Genomic DNA, 12104 nt, shown 5'->3' with positions numbered 1-12104 from the left:
AATTTTCGGTCAAATTGATGGTCTCCACAACCTCACAAGTCCTTTTCCCACTCAAAATGTCTTTGAGGAATTTGGCATAATTTGGCATTTGGTTGATCACATCGGTAAAAGGTAGAGAAAGGTGGAGTTGTTTTAGCATCTCAATTAATCTCCCAAATTGTTCATCCAATTTGTGTCTCATGAATTTTTGTGGGTAGGGGAGCTTGGGTCTCACAATTTCTTTCTCTACCCTCACCTCTCTAGGTGTCTCAACCACTACCTCATCCAATGATTCCCTATCCCCCTCATTCTCAACCAAAACCTCCCTAGGAATCTCCTTTTCTACACCCTTCCTAGGCAATCTCTCCTCAAGAACCTTTCCACTCCTTGTAACAATAGCATTCACGGGTTTCTTGGGATCAAGACCTTGGGAAGGTAAAGAAGAAGGGCTTGCATGATCTTTCAAGGCATTAGCAAGTTGAGAGATTTGGTTTTCAAGCATTTTATTGTGGGTCATCATTTCATTGAATTTTTTATCACTAACGGCCATGTATGTGTTCAACAAATTGGTTTGATTCTCAATTATTTCTTCCAAATTAGTCCTAGGTGAAGAAGGTTGTGAATAGGAACTTTCACCTTGAGTCTTTGGAACAAATCCGGGTGGAGGACCTCTTTGAGAATTATTTTGAAAATTACCCCTTCCTTGATTGTTCCAATTACCCCTATTTTGACTTTGACCATAACCTTGATTATGGTTTCCACCACCTTGATTATGATTACCACTACCTTGGTTATGATTTCCATAACCTTGGTTTTGGTTACCATAACTTTGGCCTTGATTACCATAATTTTGGCTTTGATTTTGGCCACTATAACCTTGGTTATTATAGCTACCACGAGAACCTTGGTTCCCTTGGTTTCTATAACCACCACCTTGGTTATAGTTGTCAAAATTGTCTTGGCCTTGGTAATTCCTATTCCATTGACCTCTTTGATTATCAAACCTTTGAACATTGTTATTCGACACATAATTCACATGTTCACTCTCATTGTTATCGAACTCATCAACACATTCATTAGGACAAGTACTAGAGTCATGATCATACGATCCACATGCATCACAAAACAAGCAACCCATAGGCATATTATGAGAAGAGGAAGGGAGTTGAGAGTTAGAAGGAGTACCTCTCCCCTTAAATTGGGAGGGAAGATTCGAAGCTTGAGAAGAGGAAGAAGTGCTCTCCAACTAAGCCTTGATTGCGGTCACCTCCTTTTCTAAGTTTATCATTTGGGAGGAAAGGTTGTTGATCGCATTTAGATGGTCCACCGAGTACAATGAAGATTGCTTGCTTGAAGAGTCCCTCTCCCCATCTTGCCAATCCCTATAGTATGTCACCACGTCCTCAATGATGTCCACAACTTCTTCTTCGGTCTTGTTCATGATAGGGCCCCCGGCTCCTCCATCAAGGCATGACTTGCCTTGGGGACTTAAACCGCCACAGAAGATTTGGATCACTTGGTATGTTGGGATTCCGTGGTGAGGGCACTCCCTTTGATACTCTTTAAATCTCTCCCATGCTTCGTAAAGGCTTTCACTTGGCCTTTGCTTGAACCCTTGAATCAAGGCTCTTGCCTCCGCCGTCTTCTTTTGAGGGTAGAAGCGGGACAAGAAGGCCTTTGTGACATCGTCCCAAGTTCTCAAGGAGTTGGGCTTCACCTCTTTGTCTAGCCACTCCAAAGATCTTCCTATGAGAGAGAAAGGGAACAACTTGAGGCGGATGAATTCTTGAGAAACCCCATTGACTTTGATGGTGTTGCAATATTTTTCAAACTCCTTAAGATGGTTCAATGGGCTCTCATTCTTAGCCCCACTATATTGTCTTCTCTCAATTAAGGTGATCATTGCCGGCCGAATTTCGAAGTCATTTGCCGGTGTAGTAGGTGGAGCTATGCCGCTCTCAAACCTATATGCACCGGGCACTCCAAGCTCCTTCAAGGCCACTCTAGGATTTTCACCCATGCCTTGCTCTTCTTGAATCTCTTCTTCGCTTGAAGAACTATAACCCAAGGATCTATTAGCCACTCTTCTTCTTGAAAGAGTTCTCTCAATTTCCGGATCAAGGGGAACAATGGAACGATCACGGGTTCTATGCATGCAAAACTCAAAGAAAGTATTAGTAGCACGGCTACAAGTGTAGCCTAAAGAAACAAAATCTTTTTGTATTTTTCAAATAAAATGAAGTAGACTCAACAACAAAAGCTAAGCACCAATGGCATTCCCCGGCAACGGCGCCATTTTGACAAGAGGAAAATGCATGTCGTTATCTACCCTTTCCCCAAGTCAAACTAAATTTGTAAACACCTAACCAACCTTATATGAATATAGGGCAAGTTAAGGGTCGATCCCAAGGGAATGCAATGATGAAAACTAAAGTCTAAGTCAAGCTACCTCGAAGTCGAAATTGAGATTATGGTTGGTACTAAAGTGAACTAAATCAAGCTTAACAAGTAATCAAAGGTCTAAACACTAAGGATATGGGTTCCACATGCAAGATCAATGATAATGCTAGTTTAAAGCTCAATCAATTAATTCAAGTATTGCAATGGACAAACAATAGTAGCAATCAAGAGAGTTCAAATGCTATCCCCTATAGGCCAATCTAGTGGTCACTATGAAAGGAAAACCAAGAAGAATCACAAACAAACTCAATCAATTAGAGCAACCTTCAAATCAATTGTTCATGTCATTAAGAGTTGCAATGCAATCTAGATTAATCTTATAGGGTGATCAATCCTAGTCTAATCAATCTCATGCAAAACTATGTCAACCAATTTAATTGCAACAAATCAATCAATCAAAGAGCATCAACTAGCAATTCCACTAATCAAACATGCTTCCCCCTTTCCCTAGCAACTAATCTACTCACTAATCATGGTGAAATTCAAGAACAAATAACTAGAAATTGCATTGATCATCATTCTATATCAAAATCTAATAGAAATCAAAGTATTCAATAATATCAAACTCAAATCCAAAGAAAAACAAGCATCAAGCAAAAATCAAATAGCAAGTAAGTAAGAGATGAAAGAAGAAAGAGATTCTCACTAATATTGATGATTGAAAATGAAGAAATCCAAACTTGATTTATCAAATTTTGAGTTACAAATCCAAAACCAAGAACTTCTCTCTAACTTCTCTCTAAATTCTCTCTCTAAAACTAAGCTAATGAAATATTATCAAAAAGTTGGATTCAAAAAGGAAATACAATTCTATTTATAAGCTAAGAAGAAAACGGCAGCTCCCGCGCCCTCTCCCGATAGACCCGCGCCCGCGGAGAAATGGGTACGGAACCCTCCGCGGGCTATCTGGGCAGAACCCGCGCCCGCGGCATCAGGGACCCGCGCCCGCGGCAATGACACCCGCGCCCGCGGCTAATCCCCTGCTCCCAAAGGCTTATCAGGGGGGCCGCGGTCTCTCTGAATGGAGCGGCCTCTCCATTTTACCCGCACCCGCGGAGAGCCCTCGGGGCAACAGCGGCAAGTTCCTGCCTCGATTTGGCACTTTTGAGCAACTTGGGCCCGCGCCCGCGGCAAGAAGGCCCGCCCCCGCGGCCTGTTGGAAATGCCTTGGAGACCTCTCCGAGGCCTCTCCAAGGCCTCTCTAAGCCCTCTCTAGCCAAATGCTTCTTCCTTGCTTGATCATTGAGGTCCCGAATTGCATCCTTTGCCAAGGTGATTCTCACAATACCTACACAAGTAAACAAAGGAAGGAAATAAAAGGGAAAAAGAGCCAAATAAAGGAAAACACGATAAAAACACGAGAATCATAAAGAAAAGAGGAAAAAGAGAAACTAAAGGAAAAAGGATCAAAATTAAGAGAAGAAAGCATGAAAAAGGGAAAGAAATAACCTAAAAGACTACCCTATGAGTGCCATAAATGACACTCATCAAGATTATAAAGGATGTTTCCTGGTTACTTCAAGAATTGAGTGGGAGCTTTGGTTTCCACAAGATTGGATTGAGTCTATCTATTTAATTAGGAATGTGTCATCGCGCCTTGAAAAGGGAGAATTCAGTGAGTGCGTGGCCGCGCTCAAATGTATTACTCAGTAATCATTTGGTTTGTAATTCTAAATCAGATTTCAAGAAAAGATTTGTAGATTAATATGATCACGACATGTGATTCAATCATATTATCAAATCAACACACATTGACTTATGGAATTTGAATATTGCACACTTGTCTCAGAAAAATGGGAGATTGAAGGATTTCTGTCTTCGTCAAGTGTAATTATTAGATATATAATGCATCAAATTATGGAGATAATTAAGTTTGTTCTTTTGGGTCGTCATATTATCATAGCTAGAGGTACTTACGATCATTGGGCTAGTAAAAGAGCCTAAATCCTAATTAAACGGATCCTATAAGGTCACACAAAGGGCCTAGATTGAGCATTAGAGGAAAAGGCCCATGATGGGCCTTCTCTCTCTAGGTGGCCGGCCATATGGAAAAGTTTAGGTGGATTGGGCTTGCTTCCTAGTCCAGTTATAATATGATTATAAATAGACTAGGTGCCTAGGGTTGAACATAACATTCAGTGATCACAGATCAAACCCTAATTAGGAAACACAAGCCAACCCCTCACAAACTTTCTCTCACTCTTGTCCGTCCTCCTTGGTGTGCGCCGGTGGTGTGTACCTAATAAAGTCCTATAGAAACATCATTTGGGAGGTCCTAGAAAATGTAGGGTTTTAGGTGCTGTAATGCGGAATATCACGAATCATATTCGTTCGCACCTAAAAAGGATTTACAAGCATAACACATAAAGAATCACATAATTTAAACCTTTGACGCGTGATTTCCAGAAGCGATTGAATGACAATTAGGGAGATAATAGAGCCCCAAGTGTTGCTCCTCTACTTAGTCCACGGAATAGGATTGAACCTCCACTACTGCTAGGTAGTTGGGCACGAACACTTTGAACCACCTTCTTCGAAGAGGGGAGGAGAAAGCCGACAACGAACACCACCACACCACCACCGTGCACCACCTTGCACAAGGAGGCCGTACAGTTGTACAGATGGGAGGAAGGGAGTAAGGAGAGAGATTGTGTGAGGTTAGGGTTTGGCTGCTTACTAGTCAATCCTCAATTGACTGGTTAAGTGTTGTATATCAAACCCTAGGCAAGGCCTCTATTTATACATCATATGTATAATTAGAGTCCAATCCAAGCCCGTAATATTCCCTCTTTAATCCCATATGGCCGACTACTCCATGAAGCCCAATAATGGGCTTCTTTCATTTGTTCAATCCATCACCCTTTTGTGTGACCTTATAGGATTCATTCTATTGGGCTTTGGACTATTAGTCTAACCCAAAGATCATTTATCACGTCTAGCAACAGATAATGACGACCTAAAAGAACGAACTTAATTATCTCCATAATTTGATCCATTATATATCTAGTAATTGCACTTGACGAAGACATAAATCCTTCAATCTCCCACTTATCTGAGACAAGTGTGCAATATTCAAATTCCTTAAGTCAATATATGTCGATTTGATAATATGATTGCATCACATGTCGAGATCATATTAATCTACAAATGATTTCTTGAAATCTGAGTTATAATTACAAAACAAAGATTACTGAGTAATACATTTGAGCGCGGCCACGCATTCACTGAATTCTCCCTCTTCAAGGCGCGATGACACATTCCTAATTAAATAGGTAGACTCAATCCAATCATGCAGCAACCAAAGCTCTCACTCAATTCTTGAAGTAACTAGGAAACATCCTTTATAATCTCCAGTTACGGGTAGACGTTTGAATGTACCAAAGTTAAATCATTAATTGAATGGAATTAGTGTTCCACTCATGTCAAAGGAATCCACTAATATATCTGGAAGCTCTATACTTGAACTTTAAAGTAGGTCAATAGTTCGATCATGCATCATTCATGCATATCCATGTGATTGACCGAGCATCACTATTCCCCTATAGCCCATAAAACTGCGCTATCCAATCAATCTTATATGCTAGTCCATTTATTGAAATCATTTATGTCCACTTTAATGATTTCGAACTAGGAACTTAAATAATGTATGAATTTTGTTCATCTGTGGGGTTTCATTCACCAGGTTATCAACCTGATGAGCCCATCAATTCATAATTATTTTGGACATTTTAATTAATATAAAAACCATAATTAAATAAGATTGAAACTTCGTTTCAATTAATAAACATAATTCTGCAGGTTAATGTATTACTTATGTAATATGATTTCTCAAAACATTTACACTTAAATTACATAACTTGCTTCAATCCAAGAACCTTAGTATGACTCTCATACCTTAGTTATGGAAGGGGTTTAGTAAGTATAATTCATTAGACATTCTCATAAATATGAATTTTGCAACCTCTAAATTTTAATAATAATATTCATCTCCATACACTAAGAACTTTATTTAATCCTTTTTACTAAGAATTAGAAAATTCTAATTGTATTCCAACGTTACATTGGATTTCGATTGAAATCTATCGTCACTTGTTCTTAAAACACGTGAATCAAATCGACGAGTATAGGCCATGACATGCATGATGCATCCGTTGCAAAATGTATAAGGAGCGTCACTCAAAAACCTTAATTTCATTCATCTTTCTCAAAGAATTAAATCTTTAAGCAATGTGCCATGTTATATGGGATTGAAACTCTTTCATTATAATGCCGAATTTCATAAGAATCTTATCAATATAAGCATGTTAACCAAACTCAAACATCCTTCGAGACCTATCTCAATAGATCTTGAATCCCAACTGTACTCATCTTCCTCTTCAAGGTTTTTCATACAAAATGCATTAACCATTACTTGACTCTTCAAGCAATGAATAATTTCTCTTTATATAGACCAAGAATACTTCATATCTCCCACTAAACATCTTGTATACACAACATCTTCATTTTATGAGAACATCAAACAATTTTGATTAACTCACAAAATTAAAAATACTAACTCTATGATGCTTTCTTTAATCCATAAACGAACCTCTTATACATCCTTAGGATTATTGGATTTTCAAAACTATTCTGATTATATGGTATACAAATTTTCTTTCATGAACAATTTCAAGAAAGTGTTTAAAATCTATCTACCAAACCTCATAAGGTAGAAATCACTAAAATATCTTTAATAGATCTTGGCAACATGACTTATGTAAAGGTTTCACCATAGTCATAGTCATATTATGAACTTCTTGAATCCTTTAACAAGTCCTTGCTTTGTTTAGAAAACAATTTTCTTTCTTGTCTATTATGCTTATAATGAGTCTTACCCAAGTAGGCAAATTAATCAAGTGTCATACGCTTTCTTACATAATCAGAATCTATTTATGACTTCCATGGTTTTTAAACCACTTGGAGTTATAACTTGTCAAATCATCTTCATTGCTTGCATAATCATCATGTTCCAAAATCAATATTTAAGAACTCTTAGTCAATATGAAATTATATTTCTTTGGCTTAGTTTCACGTATGCTAGTCATCGTTGTGGGTCTTTATGCAACAATTAAAACTTATACAACAACTTTGTTCAGTTTTCAATGAGAAATGAAAACAGAGGTTATGTACTTGGAGTGCACTACCTTCGACACATGGTTATTATTCCCATTACACTTATTGAGACCATGCGTTGTCATTTGTAACATGAGGTGAATCATGCTCATATTGTTGCTTTTATTTTCGAATTAACTTCAAGATTTTCGAATTAACTTTTCTTGAACTCTCTTAAGGCTCTCAAACTTTTCGAATTAGCTTATACTCCCACTTGCCTTTTGAAGAGGCATATTTAGCATAGAGTGAACCAACCATGGTTTGAACCATGTTTGTTTATTTCTTTTCTCGTACTCTTTCGAGATTTACACTACTCCTACTTGACCTTTTGGAAATGACATGTTTTCCATAAGGGCATCTACTTGAACAACAAACATTTTGTGCTAAGTATGACTTGTGTAGTAGTACTCCGTGCTCTATATAGGACTTGAACGTGCATTAAACGATTTAATACAACTTTCATTCCTTGCTTTGTAGAAAGACTTTATAAGAACTTTTCTTATCCATATCATATATGAAGCATTTTCTACATTTTGATTTGACATATGTAGTTTTCTATAGTTTTGTAGCTTATCTTAAAAGTATATCCCTTGAATAATTGTTGGAAGATAGGTAATTTTCATCCATTATCAAAATATATCTTATATAGATTGATAGCTCCTTTCATAAACACTTCACAAGGTTTTTCTTTGGAGTTTGTTGTAAAACGATTTCACAACTCTTGGATGTTTATTAAGGTCTTGGCTTGAATTCTCATTGTCACGATCATATCGCAATAAATTGAATATATATTGCCAGGTAAATGTCTTGACTCAAATTTTTTACAATTACAATCATATTGTAGTGTATTTATACTGAACCTTTTGAACTTTTCAAAACTTTTCACGCTTATGCTTCAACTAAGCAATAGTGATCATATCACAAATAAAGTTTTCATTGTCTGTCTCCAATTGATGAACCTTAGGTTTTCTTACATCGATATGTATTCGACCTTGAGTTCATGTCATCATTTCTCTAAATGGTGACTTTGTCAAAATGTTCAAATTAGAATGATGTTCACATATATCAATAGATTCACAATCTAATGACATTGAAAGTCCATCCCTTTGGATCTTCCATATGCAATGTTCATTTTTCATTCGAATCATTTGACATATTAGAGACAATATATATATATATATATATATATATATATATATATATATATATATATATATATATATATATATATATATATATATATTAGTCATTACTAACATTGAATGGTATTTCGATAATGGCAAGAATAAATAACATTTATTAAATTCTAGTCAATTACTAAGTAAGATAGAAAAAGTAAGCTTCTACTTGTAAAGTTGCAATGTCCAAGAAGTAGTAATATGCTAAATTAATTTCTATAATATACTTCTTTAATTGGAACACTTCCATTCTTTTACCTTCCAACTGTTATGAGGTTGTTTCTAATCAATTTGGAATTGGTCCATTTAATTAGAAACCTTTGTTTTTCATAAAAACTTTACATATAAGTAGTTTTAGGTTTTAGAAATAGCAACTGTTTAGGGTAAAAAATACCCCAATTACGTCGTCCAATCCCATAACGACACGTGGCCAATCAAAAGGTAACACGTGTCCCAATAGGAGGATGACACGTATTAAGCGTTAGGGCACCTGAAAAAGAGAGTAAAGGCCTCCTGACATCAGGAGGCCCAAAATCCTTGAATGCCGCGAAAGCGGTGTCTTAGAGGGACATGTGCCCTTCACCGATTCCGCAGCCAATCAGAGCACAATTTCCTAGGTCACTAACCCTAAGAGGCATTAATCCTAACCCCTATAAATACCCTAATCATTTATGATGGGAGGGGGATTGGTGACATAACTTTAAAAAGAGCATTAAAAGCTCCAACTTTTGTCTACTTTCTCTCTCTAGTTTATTCCGTTTTCCGATCTAACTTGATCGTCGGAGGCGGATCTCCGATAAACCGGACTTCCGTTGTTTTGTAGGTGTCCGAGTCTACTTGTGGGTAGAGCGTGACCGATATCCCGACGGAATCCAAAAAACCCCTGACAAGGATGACAAGGGCATATAATCGCCGAGTGTCTAAGCGTCCGCTGAAGATGAGGGGATTTGCTCTTAAGAAAGATGGAAGCGGTGGGCCAAACCAATGAAGATGGAAAGCTAACCCCAAACTGGGAAGGGCCCTACCCCAAACCAATGTCTATATTGTTAAGCTAAATGCCGAATGAAAGTAACAACAAGGTGGCTCCCAGCAATGCTGGTCGGCCACCAAAAGATAGACACAACCGCTTAAAAAGAGGTACCAGTGCTGCTACAACATAGTAGCTCGGTTGCCTCGCAATAGGGCAAAGAGTAGAAACTCACTGAGAGCATGCCAAAACAGACTGGCCCAGCCACCCCTAATCGAGCGAAGATGCACCCAAAAGAGGGGCATTAGCCGAGTAAAATGTTGAGCAAGAGCTCCCCTAGCAAAGCTACTAGGCCATGAATTTTACAATAGCCGAGTAAAATGCTAAGCAAGGGCTTCCCTAACCAAGCTACTTGGCCATCGATTTCATTGTGGGCGAGTAGAATGATACGTAAGGGCATTCTTAGCTAAACAACTCGGCCATGGACCATTTGTAATAATATCATTCCAATAGAGATGTCGACTACAAAGTATACCTAGGGCATACTCTGCTCAGCCACTCGGCCAACTAGACTAAGAGGCCAATTTTGTCATTTGGCCCTACCAGGCCGAACGAAAGACAAACAGGAAACCATAAATCTGCCTAAGGCATATGTTGCCCATTTAGGACGAAGAATTCCTAGGCAAACGAGCCCAATAAACGGAAATTTACAAGTTAAGATAATACTTGAAATTTCTTGGGTCCGTCCGAGCGATAGCTTCAACGAACGACTCAACCAAAGCCAATAAAAAGGTCGTATACTTAATGTTGATTCGGAGTTCACCTAGTCCAAGGGCAATCATTGTATATGATTTTATTAACTTACTAGTATTCATACCCTTCAAGGTATAAGATCTACTAAGTTAATCAAACCACTTAGAATTTGGACTAGGCAAACACCGAATAAAGGGGCATACCCCCAGTTGCTCGTACGAAAAAAAAAGATACATAAAATAGCTAAGTATGAAAGTGCATAAAATCGCTTAAAAGGCGGCAAAATTAGCATAAATAAAAGACCGCTCAGAAGGTGGAAAATTATCTTTACAAAGGCCGCTCAAAACAGGCGGCAAAAAAAAATTGTTGTTTGACTAAAGCAGAAAAATAGAAGACATAAAGCTTAACAAGCTGCAGAATAGGGCTCCTCACTTAGCCTCTTCCTCACCACCATCGCCAGCATTGGTCGACTCGTCAGCGTCGGCTGCATTATTAGTCCGGGGAGGTTCCTCATCCTCGGCCGTCTCCTCTTCCTCGTCTTCCCCATCTTCAGCATCGCTGGGGGCAGGGGAAGGAGTCTCGACGAAGGGAGAGACGGGAAACCCAACGGCCTCGCACTCATCCTTCATGGTGAGAAAGTCTAGCCGCCTAGTGAAGCGCTCTAGATAGTAGCTGAGCTCATCCCTTTCCACCATCATTAAAAAGGCATCCTCAAATCGGTTTTTGAGGCGGGTAAGGGCGGACTGCTCGATCCGGACAACGTCTGCTGCTGGAATTGGCCTTGGAGCATTAAGCTGATTTCTCAGCTGCTCCACTTCTTTCCTTAGGCGTTCAGCCTCTTGGATGCGCTCGTCCGCAACCTGAAGCGTTGTGTTTAATGCCTCCCTGTTGGTCTCCAGCTCGGCACTGAGCTTCTCAGAGGCTTTGGTCAGGGCGTTCATGGTGGTCTGATGACGAATTTGTTTAACAGCGATCATGCCAGTGTTCTCGTCCTGCAGTCGCTTAAGGTCATTCCAGACCCAGGAAGCTGAGCGTCCATCTCTGTAGAAATTTCTACAAAATAAAGACAAGTTAGAATTCTGAATAAAAGTTAACTTAGAAGAAAAGAAGATGAAATGTACGAGTACCTCCTGAGAGATGAGGGATGTGCGGACTCTTCTCAGGAGTGGGCGTTGGCAGAGGCTGCTCATCCACTTTGGGCGGAGACAGCTGCCCTTCTTCAGCTTGGGAACTAAAGGCCCGAGTCCAAGATACTCAACATGCGGATTTGATTCATGGCCGGCCGTGTTGTCCAGGGTCGGCTGTCCCTCCCTGTCCTTCTACACGGGCTCGTCTTGGGCCACCTCGGACGGTTGTGGCTCCTAAGGCTTAGAGTCCCCACTAGGTTTCAGCTGGGGTTGCTCTCCTTTAGCTTACGATGGCGCAACCCGTGATCTTGCCCTTGCCGCCGGCGTCCCTAAGCGGGTCTTGGACGCCGAAACTTTGCGAGATTTTGACGACCCCTCGTCCTTTAAAGCCGACGTCGGTCGCTTCTTCGCTGGCTTAGGGGTAGCTGACAGAAAAACAAGAGGAAACATTCAGTAAGGTTACCCTGTTCGAGTAGAGATAGAGGAAAA

The 12104-nt window shown here is 39.4% G+C and overlaps 1 pseudogene; it reads left to right on the top strand.

The window, feature by feature from the left end:
- Nucleotides 1-1508: 1508 nt before the first annotated feature.
- On the top strand, nucleotides 1509-1607 carry LOC145573479 (small nucleolar RNA R71; annotated as a pseudogene).
- The last annotated feature ends 10497 nt before the right edge of the window (nucleotides 1608-12104 follow it).

Source organism: Chenopodium album, chromosome 12 (genome assembly GCF_948465745.1).
Source record: "Chenopodium album chromosome 12, dcCheAlbu1.1, whole genome shotgun sequence".
NCBI lineage: Eukaryota > Viridiplantae > Streptophyta > Magnoliopsida > Caryophyllales > Amaranthaceae > Chenopodium > Chenopodium album.
The sequence above is the reverse complement of the archived record's forward strand: the minus strand, read 5'-3'. Positions and strand labels throughout refer to the sequence as shown.